This window comes from Triticum aestivum, chromosome 5A (genome assembly GCF_018294505.1).
Source record: "Triticum aestivum cultivar Chinese Spring chromosome 5A, IWGSC CS RefSeq v2.1, whole genome shotgun sequence".
Classification (NCBI taxonomy): domain Eukaryota; kingdom Viridiplantae; phylum Streptophyta; class Magnoliopsida; order Poales; family Poaceae; genus Triticum; species Triticum aestivum.
The window spans coordinates 206850851-206873094 of NC_057806.1; positions in this window are offsets into that span (position 1 = coordinate 206850851).

Below are 22244 nucleotides of genomic sequence, written 5' to 3' on the forward strand. Positions count from 1 at the left end.
GATGGGAGATTCGGGCGTGGGAGATCGAGCGAGAGAGAAAGGATCACGACGAGAGGAGGGGGTCGAGCGTGGGTCTCCTGGTGACGGCGCTAGGAGGGAGAGAGGGATCGAGAGGGAGATGGTTTCGGTCAGCGCTAGGGTTAGAAGCGTTAGGTGGGCTTGGGGCAAATGGGCCTTAGAGGCCGGCCCAATGCTGCTGCTGGTTGGAGACCCCACATGGGCTGGTTTGGCTCTCCCTCTCTCTTTTTAACTATTTCAAAGAAACCCAAACTTGGAAGAAAAGCCTAGAGGGATAGTAGTGGAGTTTGAACATGACGTAAATTTTCTCAGAGTCACAAAAATGAGCCTGATCCACGAAAAATGGAAATGATCACGTGGGTGATGTTTGAAACGAAATCATTTGGATATAATTCAAATGGTTTCACATAGGAAGTAGGTGATAGGGAGGTCCAAAAATGCTCGGATTTTTGGTGGAGCTCCGGAAAATGATGAAAGAAATATAAGGCAAGGTTAGAGAGTCAACACTTGAAGAAGAAAAAGTCCAAGGGATTTAATATGCAAGTGTGTTAAGGTGAATTCCAAAACAATGGAATGGTTTTATATAGCTCCCTAAATATTGGGAGGATATGTTATAAAGAGAATCACCATGTGAATTCCCTCGGTTTAAATGGATCAAAGATCCATGCCATTTATTTAGTTGAGTTAAGAAAAGAAATGACATGATGCAATGCACATGATGCAATGCACATGATGCAATGATGAATGCAAAGAACCAAACAAATCACACGACGAAACCCGGAAACCCTGGAAGGCATCTGAAGCTCCGGTCTTGGGGCATCACACCGAGGAATGAATAATGATGGCGAGAAGTATCACTGCATCAAGAATTCATAAGATATGGTGCAATTCTCATGACAATCCTGACATAAACGGGGTAATACTCCAAGGTAAAACAGAACAAAAGTTGGATTAGCATTTTGATCTGCGGAATACAACTGCTTTGACCAAATCCTAGAAATGGATAAGGTACTGGAGTTTGTCTCTCAGTCATTCCGGAATAGAATGGTTTGACGGACCACAAGAATAATAGGCATCGATAACACAAATGCACAACTAGTCCTGACTATCAATTGATAGACAGAAGTTAGAATACAAGTAAAGAGGGACAACTCAAAGGAACATATGATTTTATGAGTTGTGGGTGCATAGATTAGCATGTCGAACAAGTTCAACATATTTCTTCTGGATAACCCTTGCAGAAAGGTAGAACTAGTAGAGTCACAACATAGAATCAAGAACTCATCAAGAGCACTCTGGTTGTGATCTTTCGGTTCAGCGAGGAACTTCTGCCATAAGTAGTTCATGCTATTGGAAGAAGGAAATACCACGGACCTTGAGGACTATCGCAAGGTTACTAATATCCTAAAGGATCTAGCAAACACTATCAACAAGAAGTAGGTTGGGTGAATCTCGGGTTCAAAAACCCGGAAATGGAATACCTACCAACTAAATAACATCATGAGATGCTTTTGAGAATGATGGCCAGAATCATCACACTAGGAATATAAACATTGTTAGATTACTGGGTGGTTCTCTAGGATGCCTACGGTCATAATAATGGCTCCAACATATATGTCGAGGCAATAATGTACCTCAACTCACCGATTAGTGTGGTTGAACTGGCCCAAAGGGACATCAGAAACGGAAAGAAGGGATTTGCAAATGCATCGGACTATTTAGAAACATGGGATGACTCGGACAGCACAACGGCTATAAATGCTCAGAAGGATTTGAGACATCCTGTAAAATGGTGGCATAACCACTCAACATCACCATATCAAGGTTTTGAAATCAACGGTCAACACAAGGAAGTAGTAGGAACTGAAATGAGTCTTGAAACCATCAATCCTATAAGTCTATGGATTAGTAACACGTGATCCTGATAGAAAGATGAGAAGCCTAGTTCTTAATCCCCATAGAAAAGAAGAGGTTGACTCAGATCAGAAGGGCACAAGGTAAAGGGGTAAAAAGAGCCTTACGTTCCCTTCCACAATAAATTCCCTTACATAACTAAAGCATTTCTAGACACGACTTCGACCAGTTTGGCTTGGTAATCCTACAGGGAGTTAGGCTCTGATACCAAAACTGTCAGGACCCCGATTCTAAGTCACACCGATCTAGCATGTAACACATCATATCACTTTGTGGCCTCACACACGGTATTCCCACGGGTGCCACCTTACCTGGCCCGGGACCGTTTGCGCCTTTTGGCACACATATATGATAGTGTCGCTAGTATCCATATGACAGAGAACCCGGGCCGACATGACTAGTCATGAACCCAAAGTGGCACTAACTTACGGGGACAGGCATACATGAACCAGCATCGAACGTGCCGGTCATCAGCGTGTGAATCTGGGCTGTAGCAACTGGGCTAACAGGACTCTGGGAACCCGGGCTGTAGCAGGCTAGCGGGACTCCAGAAGACACCACGTGACATTTCCCCGAAGGGACAGACACAGGAACGAAGTGGATCACATGCCGGCCAGTCTAAGTGTTCTGGAGCAGTAGTAACTGGCTAGCAGGACTCCGGTAAACCGGGCTGTAGAAGACTACCATGGGTCAGTGGAAGCACTAGACTACATTTCCCCATAAGAGAGGCTACCAAGGATAGACAACTAGGTTGTCGGATCCCACACACACCAAGCATTTCAGTCATACACACAATATGCCCGATATGTGTAAATACAACATGACATCACAACAAAACTCTACAAATCAAAGTATTTATTCATTAGGCTCCGAAGAGTCAGATATTACAAACATGGGTCTGATGACCCAGCATTCAAGTCATACAAGCAACAAGCACGTGTGGAAGCTTATCTTGTCTGAGTATAGACAACTACAAAAGAAAAAGGCTAAGAAGCCTGACTGTCTACAAGACCCTGCCGAGGGCACAAGATCATAGCTGAGGTAACAAGCTAAACGTCGAAGTCCACGCGGAACTACTAGTGAGACCGAAGTCTCTCTACAAAAACATAAATTAAGCAAACGTGAGTACAAATGTACCCAACAAGACTTACATCAGAACTAACTACATATGCATCAGTATCAACAAAGGGGTGGTGCAGTTTAACTGTAGCAAGCCAGCTTTGACTCGGTGGCTATCCTAAACTACGACTGCAAGTAACTCTTTTGAGGTGGCGCACACGAGTCCACATATTCACCATATCAATACACCACTATGGATCCGCTCCCGTCTCCCTACGAGAACGCCATCCATAGCACTCACGCTTATCTTGCACATTCTAGAGTATCCACTTTCACTTGTCTATGAACTGTATAGGCAACCCAGAAGTCCTTTACTGCGGACACGGCTATTCGAATAGATCATGTTAACCCTGCAGGGGTGTACTTCTTCACACACGCTCGCGCCACTTACCACCATGTACACGTCGTGTATCTCAGCAACCTTCAAGCGGATGCCTGGTGAGGGAGTCGACCATGACCTGACTAACCACGCAAGTCTCTAGTCCAGGTTTATCGCTTATTCGGGTTCCATCCGCAAGGAGATCCGGCCGGGGTGTCGCTCACGGCCCCAAACGATATGTGCAGGGTTCCCAAGCCCACTTCGACGGATGGATCTATGCTTGGTACACCGTGCCATGGTGCCTAGTCTATCCCATGCCCACATGTATCGGGTGCCACTTGGTAGACTACTAACACAACCTACAAACACCAGAAACTAGTTGCAACTCCTGGATAGAGATCGAGGCGGTTAATAAGCCGAGAGGGGTCGAGTTACCTGAACCCAATGTGTGGTAGTAACAATTCATGGATCACACACACAAAACTCAGTTCCTAAGGACGGTTTCAATGAGACAACCAACCATGTACTCCTACATGGACTCTCATCGCTACCTTTACCAAATTGTGTTCACACACTTAGTTCTCAAAAGTAGGACAGGTTCACAACTTTCCAATTCATCCCCGGTGAATCAGACCTGACACAACTCTAAGCAATAGCAGGCATGACAAACAAGCTTGAATGAGTAGGCACATCAGGGCTCAAACAACTCCTACTCATGCTAGTGAGTTTCATCTATTTACTGTGGCAATGACAGGTCATGCAGAGGAAAGGGGTTCAACTACCGTAGCATGTAACATTTGAATCGCTGTTGTCCTAATGCAGTAAAAGAGATAAGGCGCGAGAGAGTGGGATTATATCGGAATGAACAAGGGTGTTTTGCTTGCCTGGCACTTCTGAAGATAGTATAGCACTTCAATGGTGTCATCGAACTCATCATCGGAACATGCGTCTACTCAGGGGGAACAACCACTTGCAACAGAGAAAGAACACAATCAATGCAATGCAACAATATGATGCATGATCATGACATCGCAAAATGCTATGATTTGATCTAATGCAGCTATCAATGGTTTAAATGAAGTTGGTTTGAACATGTGGTTCAAATTCAAACTCCACATGTGATTTATTAAATGCCATTTAGTTGAATTGTCCTAAACAGTAGCCAAAAGTTGTTCTAACATGCATGAAAATGGTACAGATGGATAGATTGGATTTTTCTGATCATTTTTCATATATAATTTATCTTATTTGGAGTTATAGATAATTTTCTATGAATTTTAGAAGTTTTGGGAATTTTCTGGAATTATCTGAATTATTTTAAATACAAAAAATTATTAATTGTGTCAGCATTGCGTCACTGTGACGTCAGCAAGTCAACTGTGGCTGACCAGGTCAAACCTGACCAGTGGAGTCACCTGGTCAGTCACATAGTGCTGTCTGGGTCACCGATAGGTGGGGTCAGGTCAACGGCCACGACAACAAGTCAATGCTGACATGTGGGGCCAGTCAACAGGTGATGTGGCTAGGTCAAACTGACCTATGGGCCCTGCGGGGTTAGTTTAATCCAAACAAAACTAAACCAGGGTTAATTAGGCAGTGGGGCCCGCCTGTAAGTGGCTCTAGGGTTAATTAGCGATGTCATTAGCTACTAATGATTGAATCATGTCGACCTCGCTGGAGTTCAGCCAGCGGCGACCACAAAACACGGCTGGGCATGCCGGATTTGTGCTAGAGGCGTCGGCTTAGCGCGCTGAGGGCACCAGGGCATAGCCCTTGCTCGCCCGCATCAAGAGGAGGCGGAGTTGGGCGCGGGGGTCCCCGGAATCATGCCGGCAACGAGCTTTACCGGCGGCCGGAGCTTGGGTGGGTGTGGGGTTAGCACTACGATGCGCAAACGAGCGAGGCAAAGGTCTAGCGGGGCACTACGCGTTGTGGGGAGCAAGTTGGACTCGCCGAGGTGACTATTTGGTCACCGGAGCTGTGTCGACGACGAGCTCAAGCGGCGGCGGCTACAGTCGTCAAGGGGGCGACGTCTACGGCTTGAAAGATAAGGGGAGGAAGGAGGGGATCCATGCAGGAGCTCACAACGGTTCATTCGGTGGCCTCAGCGAGCTCGGGGAAGCGTCGGAGCGGGCGCACGGTCGCCGGCTATCTCGGTGGCCTGAGGTTGAACAAGAAGGCAGTAAGGGCGTTCGGGGGCATCCGGCGTCGAGGACGAGGTAGCCGAGCTACTGGGCACGCCGAGGGGTCGAGGGGGAGGCTCTGGGTGCGGCAACGGCGAGCGGTGGTGACGAGCTCCGCCGGGCTGCGCGGGAGAGGGAGCAGAGGAGGGGGAAGGGGTCCAGGGAGAGTGAGAGAGATCCAGGGGGTCGGGGCGATGTACGTGGCATCGTTGGCCGCGTCGGGGAGGAGCCAGGAAGGCAGGGAGGGAGGAGGTGGCCGCACGGCGGTGCGCGCGCGTCGGGCACGCACCCGTCCTCCTGGCAAGGAGGAAGACGACAGGAGGAGGTGGCCAGGTGGGCTGGGCCGCCAGCTGGGCTGCACAGGACCTGGGCCAGCCAGGTAAGGCCAGGTAACTCTCTCCCTCTTTTATTTCTATTTTTCTATTTTCTGTAATTTTGTTTGGCTTTACTAAAAATGCCTGAGCATTTCCAAAAATCATGCAACTGACTGTGGCCACTCTTTGGAATATTTCCAACAGTAAACATTTCATTTTGTGATTATTTGGTCATTTAATATATTTTATAGGATTTAAATGCCCAAATGCAAATACTATATGATTTAATTCAGTGACCCCCAATTGACCTAGAAAAATGTGCAATATTTTTGGCAGAGGTTCAAGACCAATCCAAAGTGATGAACATGTTTGGGAAGGCATTTTGGGTTCATTTAAAATATTTTTAATTGAACCTAGTTGAATTATTTCTGATGCTAGGGTTTGGTCAATCCCCATTTCAACTTAAATAGAATTTAAACATGATGCAACAAGATGCAAAACACCAGGCAGTGCCAGAAGCTAGGGATGTGACACCGCCCTAGTTTCCGTCATACCATTGTTAGGTTCCTTGATTTTTGCTTCCCTAACACGGTGAGGGTTTATGGGCCCATCTTGACAGTTCGCTTTGAATAAAACTCTTCCAGCAAGGCCCAACATTGGTTTTAACATTTGCCATAATAATAGTTGATCCTAATAATTAATTTGCATAGGGCGTCATGAACCCAAGGATTTTCTACATAGGAGGGGGGCCAGTGCTGATGGTGTTGGCCCCAAACGGGTAGCCTGTGAGGCCACCTCGGTGGAACTCGAGGGCTGGTTTTACTCGTAGCTTGTCCCATCTGGTGTACCCTGAGAACGAGATTACACAAACCGTATTAGGCTAGGTCGGTGCATCGGGAGGTCTTGCTGGACTTGTTTTACCATTGTCGAAATGTCTTGTGCACCAGGATTCCGAGTCTAATCGGAGGGTCACGTGATGGAAAATTGTCTCCTCGGATCGTGAGCTTGTCATGGGCTAAGTTGGGACACCCCTGTAGGGTTTAAAAGTCATGCCCGCGGTTATGTGGCAGATGGGAATTTGTTAATATCCGGTTGTAGAGGACTTGAAGTAAACTCAATTAAGATACACCAACCGCGTTCTGTAACTGTGACTGCCTCTTTTCGGGGAAGTTCGAGAGGAGAACACGGTTGGGTTATGTGTGAACGTAAGTAGTTCAGGATGACTTCTTGATCATTTCTAGTTGCCACCGTTTGCGTAGTTTCTCATCTTACTCTGTTACGCGTATGTTAGCCACCATACAATGCTTAGTCGCTTTCTGCAACCTCAGCACTTACCCTATTCCTACCCATTAAGCTTTGCTAGTCTTGATACCCAGGGTAATGGGATTTCTGAGTCCTTGTGGCTCAAGATTACTACAACAATAGTTGCAGGTACAGGTAATGCATTGATCATGACGTGAGAGCGTTGTTTGCTTGTTTTGGAGTTCTTGTTCTTCTTCGTCGATCTCGGGTTAGGTTCTTGGTCGGCAGCCTAGGCTAGCAGGGTGGATGTCATTTGAGTTTCTGTTTGTGTTTCATCCGTAGTCGGATGTTGTTCAATTGTATGATGTTGATGTATTCTTGTGGCATGGTATGCCCTTTGTATGGATCCCCAACTATTATGTAATGGTATGTTGTAATGATATCCACCTTGCAAAAGCGTGTCAATATGCGGTTCTATCCTTGGTGGGACCTTTGAGTTCCTTTAGGATAGAGTCACATATTGGGCGTGACAAGTTGGTATCAGAGCCTCGACCGACCATAGGAGCCCAGTTGATTGAACGCTGGCGTTGTTGAGTCTAGAACAAAACTTTTTTTGAGTCTTAGTAATATATATATATCGGAGAGTAGGATTTCTTTTTACTCCTCAACCTCTTCGTCACTCTAGTGAGGACTCCTGATGTAGATGTTTTAACATTCCTCTCCCCAATTTTCACTAAAAAAATTAGGATCAATCAGGTATCTTGGAGTCGTTCCGATAATTTTGTGACAAGAACATTGTTCTTGGTGCCTCCTGTCATTTAGGGGTTGTGGCAGTATCCCGGGGAGTTGAGCTCCGAGGTGTTGTCGTCACAATCTTATCGTCGCAGTTCAGGTATACCTGAGTTTTCGCCGACATCGAAAATCTCTTATATGCAGTTAGTGGTGAGATAACCTCTACGCCACCCAATACTGGGGCGGGAGTTCGGGAGTATTGCACATCTCATATATCGGATGCTTTTCGAAGGTTGAGGTACACGATTTCTAGAGTTTTCTTGGTTATGTGTTGACGGGTGGATACAGTTGGAGCGTAGGGCTTGTTAGTTGTGTGATATATATTGTGCCTCCCTGTATCCCCAACACCAGATTGCATAACTAGAAAGTTCTGGGAGTTTTTAGGTGGGAATTCAAGTATCTCGTAGGATATCTTTCCAACAGACACATGATACGATATGGGGTCTATCATATGTTTGTTCCGACTTATTCTACAAGCCAATCCTTTGTTTTGTTTTGATTTGTGGTATTCAAGTTGCTTCATTGTCAAGTGTTGATTCCATACCTTTTCTAAGTGGTGTTCTCATATTTCCATGGGAGTGCTAATCGTTCTTGATCATCGAGATGGTCATTCCAATTCTTTTCCAACCGACGTGCTTCTCTTCAAGTGGATCCGATCATTTTCAACATCCGCAAGATCAATTCTAAGTTTTTCCAATGGTGTTTGTTCCATCCATCCGAAGGTGCCTTTGTTTTTCCCACCCACTCACCCTTTTCTTCAAGGACTCGGATTTCTTAATCAAGTATCCATCTTTTGGATGTGAAGCTTCTTCGCTCTTTCCTTCAATGTTCATACCTGGTGATTATCATGAAGATGGCTAGGAGTTTCAAGTATACCATTCTTCTGTCTCTTTTCTTCTCCGATGGATTCAATTCAAGCTTTTGGTGTTTATTGACATGTCTCCATCGTATCTACTTCTCCAAACACTTTTGCCCTTGTTTTGGACTCTAACTTGCATGATTTGAATGGAACTAACCCGGACGGACGTTGTTTACAGCAGAATTGCCATGGTGTTATTTTTGTGCAGAAATAAAAGTTCTCGGCATGACCTGAAAATCAACAGAGATTATTTTTGGAATTAATAAAAAATATTGGCTAAAGAATCAAGACTAGGGGGCCCACACCCTGTCCACGAGGGTGGAGGGCGCCCCCTGCCTCGTGGGACCCTTGGTGCTCCACCGACCTCAACGCCAACTCTATATATTCACGTTCGGGAGAAAAAATCAGAGAGAAGGATTCATCGTGTTTTACGATACGGAGCCTCCGCCAAGCCCTAATCTCTCTCGGCAGGGCTGATCTTGAGTTGTTCGGGCCTCCGGAGAGGGGAATGCGTCGCCATCGTCATCATCAACCTTCCTCCATCACCAATTCCATGATGCTTACCGCCGTGCGTGAGTAATTCCATCGTAGGCTTGCTGGATGGTGATTGGTTGGATGGGATTTATCATGTAATCGAGTTAGTTTTTTTAGGGTTTGATCCCTAGTATCCACTATGTTCTGAGATTGGTGTTGCTATGACTTTGCTATGCTTAATGCTTGTCACTAGGGCACGAGTGCCATGATTTCAGATCTAAACCTATTATGTTTTCATGAATATATGTGAGTTCTTGATCCTATGTTGCAAGTCTATAGTCACCTACTATGTGTTATGATCCGGCAACCCCGAAGTGACAATAATCAGGACCACTCCCGGTGATGACCGTAGTTTGAGGAGTTCATGTACTCACTATGTGTTAATGCTTTGGTCTGGTACTCTATTAAAAGGAGGCCTTAATATCCCTTAGTTTCCAATAGGACCCGCTGCCCCGGGAGGGTAGGACAAAAAATGTCATGCAAGTTCTTTTCCATAAGCATGTATGACTATATTCGGAATACATGCCTACATTACATTGATGAATTGGAGCTACTTCTGTGTCACCCTATGTTATAACTGTTGCATGAATAATCGCATGCGACATAATTCTCCATCACCTATCCATTGCCTATGAGCTTTTCATATATTGTTCTTCGCTTATTTACTTTTCCGCTGCTACTGTGACAATCACTATAAAACCAAAAATATTAATTTTGCTGCCGTTACCACTACTATCATATTACTTTGCTACTAAATACTTTGCTGCATATATTAAGTTTCCAGGTGTGGTTGAATTGAATACTCAGCTGCTAATACTTGAGAATATTCTTTGGCTCCCCTTGTGTCAAATCAATAAATTTGGGTTGAATACTCTACCCCCGAAAATTGTTGTGATCCCCTATACTTGTGGGTTATCAAGACTATTTTCTGGCGCCGTTGCCGGGGAGCATAGCTCTACTCTTTGAGTCACTTGGGATTTATATCTTCTGCTCACTATGAGGAACTTGAAAGACGAAAGAACTAAGATTTTTCCCTCAACTACGAGGAGAGGTAAGGAACTGCCATCTAGCTCTGCACTTGATTCACCTTCTGTTTTGAGTAAGCTTGCGACACCTAAACCTGCTTCTGCTATTAATTCTGATATGTCGCATGTTATTGATGATACCACTTCTGCTTTGCATGATACTTATGATGAAACTACTTCTATGCTTGATACTACTGTGCCACTTGGTGAATTTCTTGATGAACAACTTGCTAGGGCGAGAGAGAATGAAATTATTGAAACCGATAATATTCATGAAAGTGATGATCAAGATTCTCCCCCTAGATATGAATTGCCTGTTGTGCCTGAGGGTTATGTTATGGATGAAGAAACTGCTAGAGACTTTCTTGCCTGATCATTCTATTAAGAAAAATGAAATACTTGATATATTTTATAATGGACTAATCGATGCTTCCAGAGATTACCTGGATAGTTGTGATGGTTCTGTTTTCAGGGAAAGAACACCGGATGAAGCTGAAATTCTATTGAATAATATGTTAACAAATGAAAATAATTGGACACTTCCTGAACCAACTCCTAAGGCAACTCCAAAGAAAAGGGGTATTCTATTTCTCAGTCCTGAAGATATGTAAGAGGCAAAGAAATCTATGAAAGAAAAAGGTATAAAAGCTGAAGATGTTAAGAATTTACCTCCTGTTGAAGAAATACATGGTCTTAATTCATCACCTATTGAAGAAACACACGACCTTGATAACCCGACATAGGTAGTAAAGGTAAACTCTCTCTATAGATATGATAAAGCTGAAATCCCTCCTGCTAAGTTTTCTATGTAATGTTTGGATGAATTTCATAACTTCATTGTTAAGCAAGAGGATTTTAATGCTTATTTGGGTAGACAACTGAAACACAATGCTTATATGATTGAACACTTGGGTGATTATATGTCGAGAGTTAAAGGTGAACTTAAACTCATTAGTAAACATGCTTCTATGGTTACCACTCAAGTAGAACAAGTACTTAAAGCTCGGAATGATTTTCTCAATGAATTGAATAGTAAGAAAAATGAATTTGCTGTTAGAGTTGCAACTAGAGGAGGTAAAGTGACTCGGGAACCTTTGTATCCCGAGGGCCACCCTAAGAGAATCGAGCAGGATTCTCAGAGAAATAACGTTGATGCACCTAGTCCTTCTAAGAGGAAGAAAAAGAAAAATGATAGGACTTTACATGCTTCTAGTGAACTTGTTGTAGACACACCTAAGAATCCTAATGATATTTCTATCTCTGATGCTGAAACACATTCTGGTAATGAACATGAACCTAGTGATGATGTTAATGATGATGTTCATGTTGATACTCAACCTAGGAATGATAATGATGTAGGGATTGAACCTACTATTGATCTTGATAACCCACAATCAAAGAATCAACGTTATGATAAGAGAGACTTTGTTGCTAGGAAGCACGGTAAAGAAAGAGAACCATGGGTTTAGAAATCCATGCCTTTTCCTCCTAAACCATCCAAGAAAAAGGATGATGAGGATTTTGAGCGCTTTGCTGAAATGATTAGACCTATCTTTTTGCTTATGTGTTTGACCGATATGCTTAAAATGAATCCTTATGCTAAGTATATGAAGGATATTGTTACAAATAAGAGAAAGATACCGAAAGCTGAAATTTTCACCATGCTTGCTAATTATACTTTTAAGGGTGGAATACCAAAGAAACTTGGAGATCCAGGAGTACCAACTATGCCATGCTCCATTAAAACAAATTATGTTAAAACTGCTTTATGTGATCTTGGAGGCGGTGTTAGTGTTATACCTCTCTCTTTATATCATAGACTTGATTTGAATAAGTTGACACCTACTGGAATATCTTTGCAAATGGTTGATAAATCAACTGCTATAGCTATCGGTATTTGTGAGGATGTGCGTGTTGTGGTTGCAAACATTACTATTTTAACGGAATTTGTTTTTCTTGATATTCCCAAGGACAATAGTATGTCTATTATTCTTGGAAGAGCCATTTTGAATACTACAGGGGCTATTATTGATTGCACCAAAGGCATTGTCACTTTTCATGTTAATGGTAATGAGCATACGGTACACTTTCCAAGGAAACAATCTCAAGTCCACAGTATCAATTCTATTGAAAAAATTTCAACAATAACTATTGGAGGTTTTGAATTCCCTCTTCCTACTATCAAGAAGAAATATGATATTCTTATTGTTGGGGACATGCATATCTCCATTGAGGTAACATAGTGTTATTCGAAATTTCTCTAGTTCCATGTTATTCGGAATGAGTTTGTTAACAAGACTTGATCAACCTTGTTAGTGGATTCCTTTTGAAGAACATGAGATGGGTGAATTTAGAAACACAACTCTCTATACCCTTTTTTACTTTCTGTTATTTATATTAAATAAAGCAAAAATAGTATTTTTCTGTCTGTTTTCTGAATTATCCGTGCAATAAAAAATAGCCCAAAAATAGAAGTTCTCCAAATGCCCAGAAATTTGAATATGATTTTTCTAGAATATTTGAAAATATCTAGCACTGAGAACACATCAGGGGGAGCCAGCACCTGGCCACGAGGGTCCAGGGTGCGCCCCCCTGCCTCGTGGGCCCTTGGTGGCCCCCTCCACTTATTCCAGCCACCACACACTTCTTCTTCCTCACAAAAAATCACCAACCAGCTCAAGCACGAGTTCTAGCTCATCTTGCTGCCATTTTCGATCTCCTAGCTCAAAGCTCCGTTCACAAAAGTGCTTTGGGGGATTGTTCTTTGGTATGTGACTCCTCCAATGGTCCAATTAGTTTTTTGTTCTAGTGCTTTATTCATTGCAAAATTTTGCGGCCTAGGTGACCCTATTCTTGAGCTTGCATGTCAAATTTATATGGTCCCAAGTAGTTCTAATGCATGATACAGTCTCTAGGCACTTGTGGGAGTAGTTGCTATCAATTTTGTTGAGTTTGGTTCAATTTTATATTGAGTTGCTAAAATTTTCAGAAAAAGATGAAGAGATTTTTGAGGGGCTCATCGAGCCGAAGCTCGAAGGATAAACAAAGTGAAGAGAACAAGAAGCTCAAGTATAATCTCCCTCATACTGCGGAGGTTCGGCCGTGTGAATGGCCTTGTGATGATTTCTTGAGAGAACCCGGGATTCATGAAGATATTTATTATTTGGCTGAGAATGCAGGCCTCACCACCTTCCTCCACGACCAACGCGAACAGTATCTCTTACTCACCAATATCTTTGTGCAAAACTTTCATTTCCATGCTAGGAGCTCACCACCTTTGGTGGAATTTTATTTATATGATGAGCATAAGGAGATGTCACTTCGTGATTTTTGTCGGGTTTGTTTGATACCTTTTGAGGGAAGCATAGAGGAACCACATCGTGATGATGTGGAGGGAATTATTGATATGATTGCTGTAGGGGAAACGAGGAAAGTTTCCGATGCAAGAATCACTAGCATACATTTTCCTGTTCTATGTTACTTTTCAATATTTGCTAGTAGATGCTTAATTGGTCGGGGGAACTGTGGGAACCTTTGTCATCCTGATATTGTTATTTTGTGCCATGCCTTGTTTCAAGATACTACCTTCAGTTTAGGCGCTATTGTTGCTAAGCGGTTAAACCTAAACCGTACTAAGGGCCCCATCCTCAGAGGCATCTTTGCCTCGCGCCTAGCTGCACACTTTAACATACCCATCAGACATTATGAGAAAGAGGAAAAGTTGATGCCTAATATCTTTCTAGATTATAAGAGCATGGTAGCACATGATTTTATTGTTAAGAATAAGAAGAAGTTGCTTAACTATAGACTGATTTTTGGTAAGAATAACTTTGAGACTATTACCTTGCCTACTCCCTCTCTGTTTAACATATTTTCAGGCAAGTACCTTGTTTTACCGGAGGACGTTTATGCGTACTGGAGTGTGACACCAGCTCCAGAGCCTGAGATGGAACCACCCCAGGACCCTTATCGATAGTCAGTTTATCAGTGGAATCTGGAGGAGATTGCCAACCAGTGGTACCTAGAGGACACTCCCCCTTACACCGGAGAGGGCTACTTTGATCCATGGGCATAGACCAACTTAGGCCAAAAGCCTAAGCTTGGGGGAGTACGTATTTCTCACCGACATTACATTCATGTTAACACACTCATGCTAGTTGTCGGTGCTCGTACTTTTTCACCGTATCAACCATGATAGTTTATTTCCTTTTTAGCTTTCTTCTTGTGTGCCTTAATAAACCTTAATAAAAATAAAAAAATTAGTTGTAGCTTTTAGTTGGTTTACTTTCCATGCCTATAGTAGTAGTAATTAAAAATAAAGCCCAAAAAGATTTCTCGTTCTTCGTTTGCTTGTTGGGGGCTTTCCCGTGTGAATAGTTTTGTTTCTTTTCTTTGGGGGTCGAGAGGAGAAGACCATAATGAAAATGTTGAGTGGCTCTCATATGCATTATTGTTGATCTAATAAAGAGCCCATATTACCTTGTTTTCTCTCTTGAATTGAATGCTTGCAAATTCCAGCTTAGTCCAATGCACGCACATTATTATTATTATTATCGACATCGTTTGGTCGTGCAAGTGAAAGGCAATAATGATGATTATATGATGAACTGATTGAGATGAGAAAAGCTGGTATGAACTCGGCTTCTCTTGCTTTTTGTAAATATGATTAGTTCATCGTTCTTGATTCAGCCTATTATGAAAGAAACATATTTGCAATGACAATTAGAGATTGTAGTTGCTTATGCCATGCTTAATTAGCTAGGAGTTTATAATGGTTTACCTTGCGTGCCAACATGCTATTAAAATGGTTGTGATGTGGTATGATAGGGTGGTATCCTCCTTTGAATGATTCGAGTGGCTTGACTTGGTACATGTTCACGCATGTAGTTGAAACAAAATCAACATAGCCTCTATGATATTTATGTTCATGGTGAATTACATCCTACTCATGCTTGCATTCGCTGTTGATTAATTTTAATGCATGTTCATGACTATTGTCGCTCTCTAGCTGGTCGCTTCCTAGTCTTTTCTAGCCTTCACTTGTACTAATCGGGAATACTGCTTGTGCATTCAACTCCATAAACCCCAAAGTTGTTCCATATGAGTCCACCATACCTACCTATATATGGTATCTACCTGCCGTTCCAAGTAAATTTGTATGTGACAAACTATAAACCTTCAAATAAACATTCTGTTTTGTATGCTCGAATAGCTCATGTATCAACTAGGGTTGTCTGTATCCTCCATGCTAGGCAGGTTATTCTCAAGAGGAGTGGACTCCGCTCCTCACTCACAAGAAAATGGCTGGTCACCGGGATGCCCAGTCCCATGCTTTAAGCAAATCAAATCAAAATAATTGCAAACAAAACTCCCCCAGGATTGTTGTTAGTTGGAGGCACCCGTTGTTTCGGGCAAGCCATGGATTAATGCTTGTCGGTGGAGGGGGAGTATAAATTTAACATTCTGTTTGGGAACCGCCTATAATGTGTGTAGCATGGAAGATATCAAGATCTCTCGGTTGTTATGTTGACAATGAAAGTATACCACTCAAAATATATTCATATCTATTTCAAAAGCGAGCTCTGGCACCACTACAAATCCCTGCATCCCTATGCGAAGGGCCTATATATTTACTTTTATGTTGAGTCATCATCCTCTTATTAAAAAGCACCAGTTGGAGAGCACCCCTGTCATTTGCATCCATTACTGTTAGTTTACATTGAGTATGATTTGACTGGATCTCTTTTACCATGAATTACAATGTCTAGTCAATCCTTGATTTTTAAAGGTGCTCTGCATTTATGTTTTGTGGTTTCACAAAGGGCTAGCGAGATACCATCTTTATATCATATTATGATTGTTTTGAGAAAGTGTTGTCATCCGAGATTTACTATTATTGCTCGCTAGTTGATTATGCCATTGATATGAGTAAACCTGAGACCTAAATGTTATTGCGAATGTGGTTAGTTCATAATCTTTGCTGAAAACTTGAATGCTGGCTTTACATATTTACAACAACAACAGCAAACAGAGTTTGTAAAAAATTTTCTTTATCACTTTCAGTTTATCAACTGAATTGCTTGAGGACAGGCAAAGGTTTAAGCTTGGGGGAGTTGATATGTCTTCGTCGTATCTACTTTTCCAAACACTTTTGCCCTTGTTTTGGATTCTAACTTGCATGATTTGAATGGAACTAACCCGGAGTGACGCTATTTTCAGCAGAATTTCCATGGTGTTATTTTTTTGCAGAAATAAAAGTTCTCGGAATGACTCGAAAATCAACAGAGATTATTTTTGGAATTAATAAAAATACTGGCGAAAGAATCAAGACCAGGGGGCCCACACCCTGTCCATGAGGGTGGGGGCGCGCCCCCTGCCTCGTGGGCCCCCTGGTGCTCCACCGACCTCAACTCCAACTCTATATATTCACGTTCGAGGAGAAAAAAAAATCAAAGAGAAGGATTCATCGTGTTTCACGATACGGAGCCGCCGCGAAGCCCTAATCTCTCCCGGGAGGGCTGAGCTGGAGGCTGTTCGGGGCTCCGGAGAGGGGAATCCGTTGCCATGGTCATCATCAACCTTCCTCCATCACCAATTCCATGATGCTCACCGCCGTGCGTGAGTAATTCCATCGTAGGCTTGCTGGACGGTGATGGGTTGGATGAGATTTATCATGTAATCGAGTTAGTTTTGTTAGGGTTTGATCCCTAGTATCCACTATGTTCTGAGATGGATGTTGCTATGAATTTGCTATGCTTAATGCTTGTCACTAGGGCCCGAGTGCCATGCTTTCAAATCTGAACCTATTATGTTTTCATGAATATATGTGAGTTCTTGCTCCTATCTTGCAAGTCTATAGTCACCTACTATGTGTTATGATCCGGCAACCCCGAAGTGACAATAATCGGGACCACTCCCGGTGATGACCGTAGTTTGAGGAGTTCGTGTATTCACTATGTGTTAATGCTTTGGTCTGGTACTCTATTAAAAGGAGGCCTTAATATCCCTTAGTTTCCAATAGGACCCCGCTGCCACGGGAGGGTAGGACAAAAGATGTCATGCAGGGTCTTTTCCATAAGCACGTATGACTATATTCGGAATACATGCCTACATTACATTGATGAATTGGAGCTAGTTCTGTGTCACCCTATGTTATAAATTTTGCATGAATAATCACATCCGACATAATTCTCCATCATTGATTCATTGCCTACGAGCTTTTCAAATATTGTTCTTCGGTTGTTTACTTTTCCGCTTCTACTGTTACAATAACTATAAAACCAAAAATATTACCTTTGCTATCGTTACCACTACTATCATATTACTTTGTTACTAAATACTTTGATGCAGATATTAAGTTTCCAGGTGTGGTTGAATTGACAACTCAGCTGCTAATACTCGAGAATATTCTCTAGCTCCCCTTGTGTCGAATCAATAAATTTGGGTTGAATACTCTACCCTCGAAAACTGTTGCGATCCCCTATACTTGTGGGTTATCATTTATCATATCCCTTTCCTCGTTTCATATGCTTTCTCATGTTGGAAGGTCTTATCCAAGCATCTCTTGATCATTAACCTGGTGATACTTGTATCCATAGTGCTGAAGGCATCTCAGAAGATTCGTGATCCGCACATTTCATTTCATGGTTGTTATCTCATTCTAGCCATTTAATTCAACCGGTGCAGCCTCTCTTTAAAAATCGTCATAACGATGTTTCTTTTGAGTGGGCCCTTAACCCACATGTTTTTTCCCAGGATCTTATTTGACTCTTCTAATTTTCCTGGAGTTATTCTCAAATTCTTTTCGAAGGTTGACGTAAGAACGAATTTCATCAGTCAGATGCTTTTCCTAGATCGATTTCAAATTGTTTCTCATTGTTAGCTCAACCTCTTCGCTTTGCATTCTCCCGGAGAATCTCAACAATTTTGGTGGTGTTCCTCATCATCATTCTCAACATTTGAAGACCAAATAAGAGTTTCCTCTAAATCTTGTCCGTTCTCTCGGAGATTTGTGATGCTAGTGTGTTGTTATCCTCTCAAATTGTGTCCAATCGTGCGATTCTTTTCTTACCCATCCGGAGTATTTCAGGAGTTGTTTTTTCATTTCAATTATCTGGAGGGCTTCATTTCAGAAGATTTATTCGTTCATAACATTCATCTCTCATTCCCCAATTCTAGTGGTGCTTCGTTCAAGCATTCTCAAGTCAGCTTGTCATCTCTTCGTTCTCTTGTGTCTAAATCCCCTCAAGTATCTTTATTCGTTTTATAATAATTCCTGGTGAATTGATCCTTTGCTACATTCATTTTCAATTCTTCCCGGCGATTCGTTCTCTTCTCTTCAATCGTTTTCAATTCTTATGGTGGTTTGTTCAAGATTCTTCTTACTATGTTCTCATATTAATTTATTCGTTGTTTCAATCCTACCGGTGGTTCATTGAAGACCATCCCAAGTTTGGCTATATCTCTTCAATCCTTTCAAGGAGAATAAGTAGTATGCCAAATCCTTTGCCTGTCATCAATTTAAATTGATGAAGGATATGCATAACATAATTCTTATTCTTGTTTCCTTCAAGTGTTTACTCCCTTCTTTTGGAGTACATTTGTGATATAAATTTGTCGGTGCTAAGTTGTTCATCTTTTGTTTCCAGAGTTCCAAACTCTCTTAGTTAACTCGCCGCGAAGCTCCATCTAAATCATTGCAAGGCTTCACCTTATTATTTTCAAGCTCCTTTTCTTTGCGACCATCTTTTTATCTATCCAGAGTTCTTCGAGAGTTTCTACATGGTGGTTCGTCAAAGATTTAATCCATTCTTGAAGTGTTCTTCAAGATTCTTGTTGGAGCTCAAGTATTCTTCATCTTGCATTCCAAAGTGCAATTCTTTTACATATCTTTTGAGGTGGTGTCATGTCATTCTTGATAATTTCCCTTCGTGTTTCATGATTCACAAGTTTTCAAGAGTGACATATTTTAAACCCATCAATCTCTTCGTTGGTGTTATCTTTGTATAGATTTCACTTATAGCCTTCCCTAAGGAATGTTGCTATTTATGGTGTTTATCAATGATCCAAGTTTCCTCCTATTCTCGTGGTGAAAGAAGTTTTTCCATCTCTTTGTTCATCTTGGCTTATCAATCTTTTGGTAGTGGCTGGTTGTCACCTCATAATTTTGAGATTTCTCCATAAGCCCACGAGGATCATATCCTTTCGTATTGATCTTCCAACAACTCTGTTCAATCCTTCTTTTTAAGGATGCTCTCTTAAATTCATTTCAGGTAGAACATGTTGTTTTCTTCGTTGCTCTTTTGATTCCATTCTTACATTTGTTTCGGAGGCTTTATGATGTTGCTCTCTTCGACCCACCACTCGTTCTGCCAAAATCATGTTCTTTTCCTTGCTTATCCTTTTAACCAGAGTGTTGTGTCCTCTGCTCAAGTTCTTTTCATCTTATCAAGTCATGCAACTCTTTTCAACCAGAGTGTTGTCCGAATATGTTCTTCCTTGTTCCTTGTTTATCTCGTTTCAACTAGAGTGATGTCCGAATTTGTCCTTTGTGCACGTCATTCATAGCTTTGCTACCTCCAAGGTTCATAGGGTGTTCCTTGTTTCTATTTTCTACCGGAGTGCTATCAATATTGTCCATCTCCATTGTATTCTTTCTTTCAATTTGTTCAACCTCCCAAGGCTCGTTGTTTCACTCGTTTGTCAAAGAAGCAACTTTGTTTTACCTCTTCCTCTTCCGTTTCTCCCCGGTGCCATCCTTAGATCTTGGGTCGAGATCTCTTGTAAGTGGAGGAGACTTGTGACGCCCCAAGACCGGCGCTCCAGATGACTTCCATGGATTCCGAGTTTCGTCGTGTGATTTGTTTGCTTGTTGCATTCATCATGTCATCATTCGCATTGCATCATGTCATCATGCAACCCATTTAAAAAAATCAACTAAATAAATTGCATGGATCTTTGATTCATTTAAATTGAGGGAATTCACATGGTGATTTCTCTTTAAAACATATTCAAAGTCTCCTACTATTATTAGGGAGCTATAATAACTTTTCCATTAATTTGGAATTAACCATAACACACTTGCAAAATATTCCATGCCTTTGTTATCTCAATTCTTGGTCTCCAACTTTGCCCATAAATTCTTTCATCACTTTCCGGATCTCCGCCAAAAATCTCAACATTTTTGGACCTTCCTTTTACCAAGTCCTAGTTCAAACCCATTTGAATTAAATTAAAATGAGTTTGAATTCATATCTTTCGATCTTTCCACTTCTAATTTTCTTGGACCATGCACAAGTTTGTGAGTCCAGGAAAATTAACCCCATGCCCAAGTTCTTTCCCTAACCCTCTCTTTCTTTCTTCTCTCTATTTCTTTTCTGCTGAAGAACAAAAGAAGAGATTAAAAGAGTGAGAGGCAGAGAACAGCCCATCTGGGCCTCTCCGCAGCCCATCCGCGGCCTCCCTAGGGCCCAACCACCCCCATCTAAACACTAGCCCGCACCCTGCTCTCCTCCCTTGCGCCGCCACTCCCTCCTCTCCATCTCTCGCTCTCCCTCGCTCGTGCCACCACCCGTAGTGAAAGAGAGAGGAGCGAGACCCCTCAAGCCGACCACCATGCGGCCCCGCGAGCTCGCCTACCCGCACGGCCATGGCACCACCGGCCTCCATGGCTCGACGCGCCCTGCACCCTTCTGCACGTGCTGCTCCGCCCTAAGCTGCGTTGCGACCAACTCCGGCGGCCCGGTCGCCTCCGTGCACAAGCGCCGCGCGCCCAACCTCCTACTCACGCCTGCATCTCTCCATCGTCAGCCACCTCAAGCTCGCCACTGTGCCAGGACCTCCTCACCCGCCTCCTCCTTGTCTACCTAGAGCCACCACCTCATCAGCTCCGTCGCCAGGGCAGGAGCCCCTCAATTTGTCCCCTTCGGCCCCGACAACGGCGAGCGCCGCCCCATCGACTCTCCTTCGAGCGACGCCGCCCCTCTACTTCCTCATTACTAGGCCCGCACACCGTTCGTCCATGGCCCTGCCACTGCTTAGCACAGCTGCCCTTCCACCATCGTCGAGTGCGCCATGGACTAGAGCTCTGGCAACCTGCGTCCTGCACCCTCGGTCGCCTCTCTACTGCTAATGTTTCTGTCAACCATCGTCCTTCAGTGCTTCTGCGCGACCCATCTCTAGCACCATGTCTGGCCGCCGGCCCTCATCGTTCACCCGTTGGAATGGCCACCCATTGTCGCTGTTCTGTTCACCATGACCCATACACGGAACACCGGGAGACCAAGTTAACGATGGGGCTTCTCCAAACCCGTGGCGTGAGCGGCTTCGACCCCCGACCACTACCGTTGATGAGTACATCTACTCCGACCTCATGGAATCGTCAAGACCGGCAATAGCACAGACGCCCAAACGACTACAAGTTGTTGTGCCAAGTACCACTACTGTCGACCCCGTGGACGTCAAGTTCGACCATGACTCGTGTACGACTACGCGGGATTCCCCAGACGCCAAATTCAAAGATGCGTCAAGTTCCTCGCCATGACCCTGAACATCCACGTATTGTGTACGACTACCGTCACCGTGGATTCAACAAGGCTGCGAGTACCACTACTTCCCTCGACGAACTTGATCCGTTCTGAAAATGCACCCTTGGAAGGTATAACCACTAGAACGACGCCCGTGAACAAATGCATGTGTTGTATGAGATGCTCGTGTTTGCACCGTGTCCGAGTTGTCATTGGACGTTCCTCCCCATTTCCGAGCCATCGACACGTCAGAACCCGGTAATAGGGAGAACCCCACCATCCTTGCATGACACGCTCCCGTCACTCTTCCTTTTGCACCGGTATCTCCATGAGCTACCGGAACCGATATGTTGCCGTGGCATCATTTTGATATTCGTTGCCGTGGCACCCTTGCTTTCAG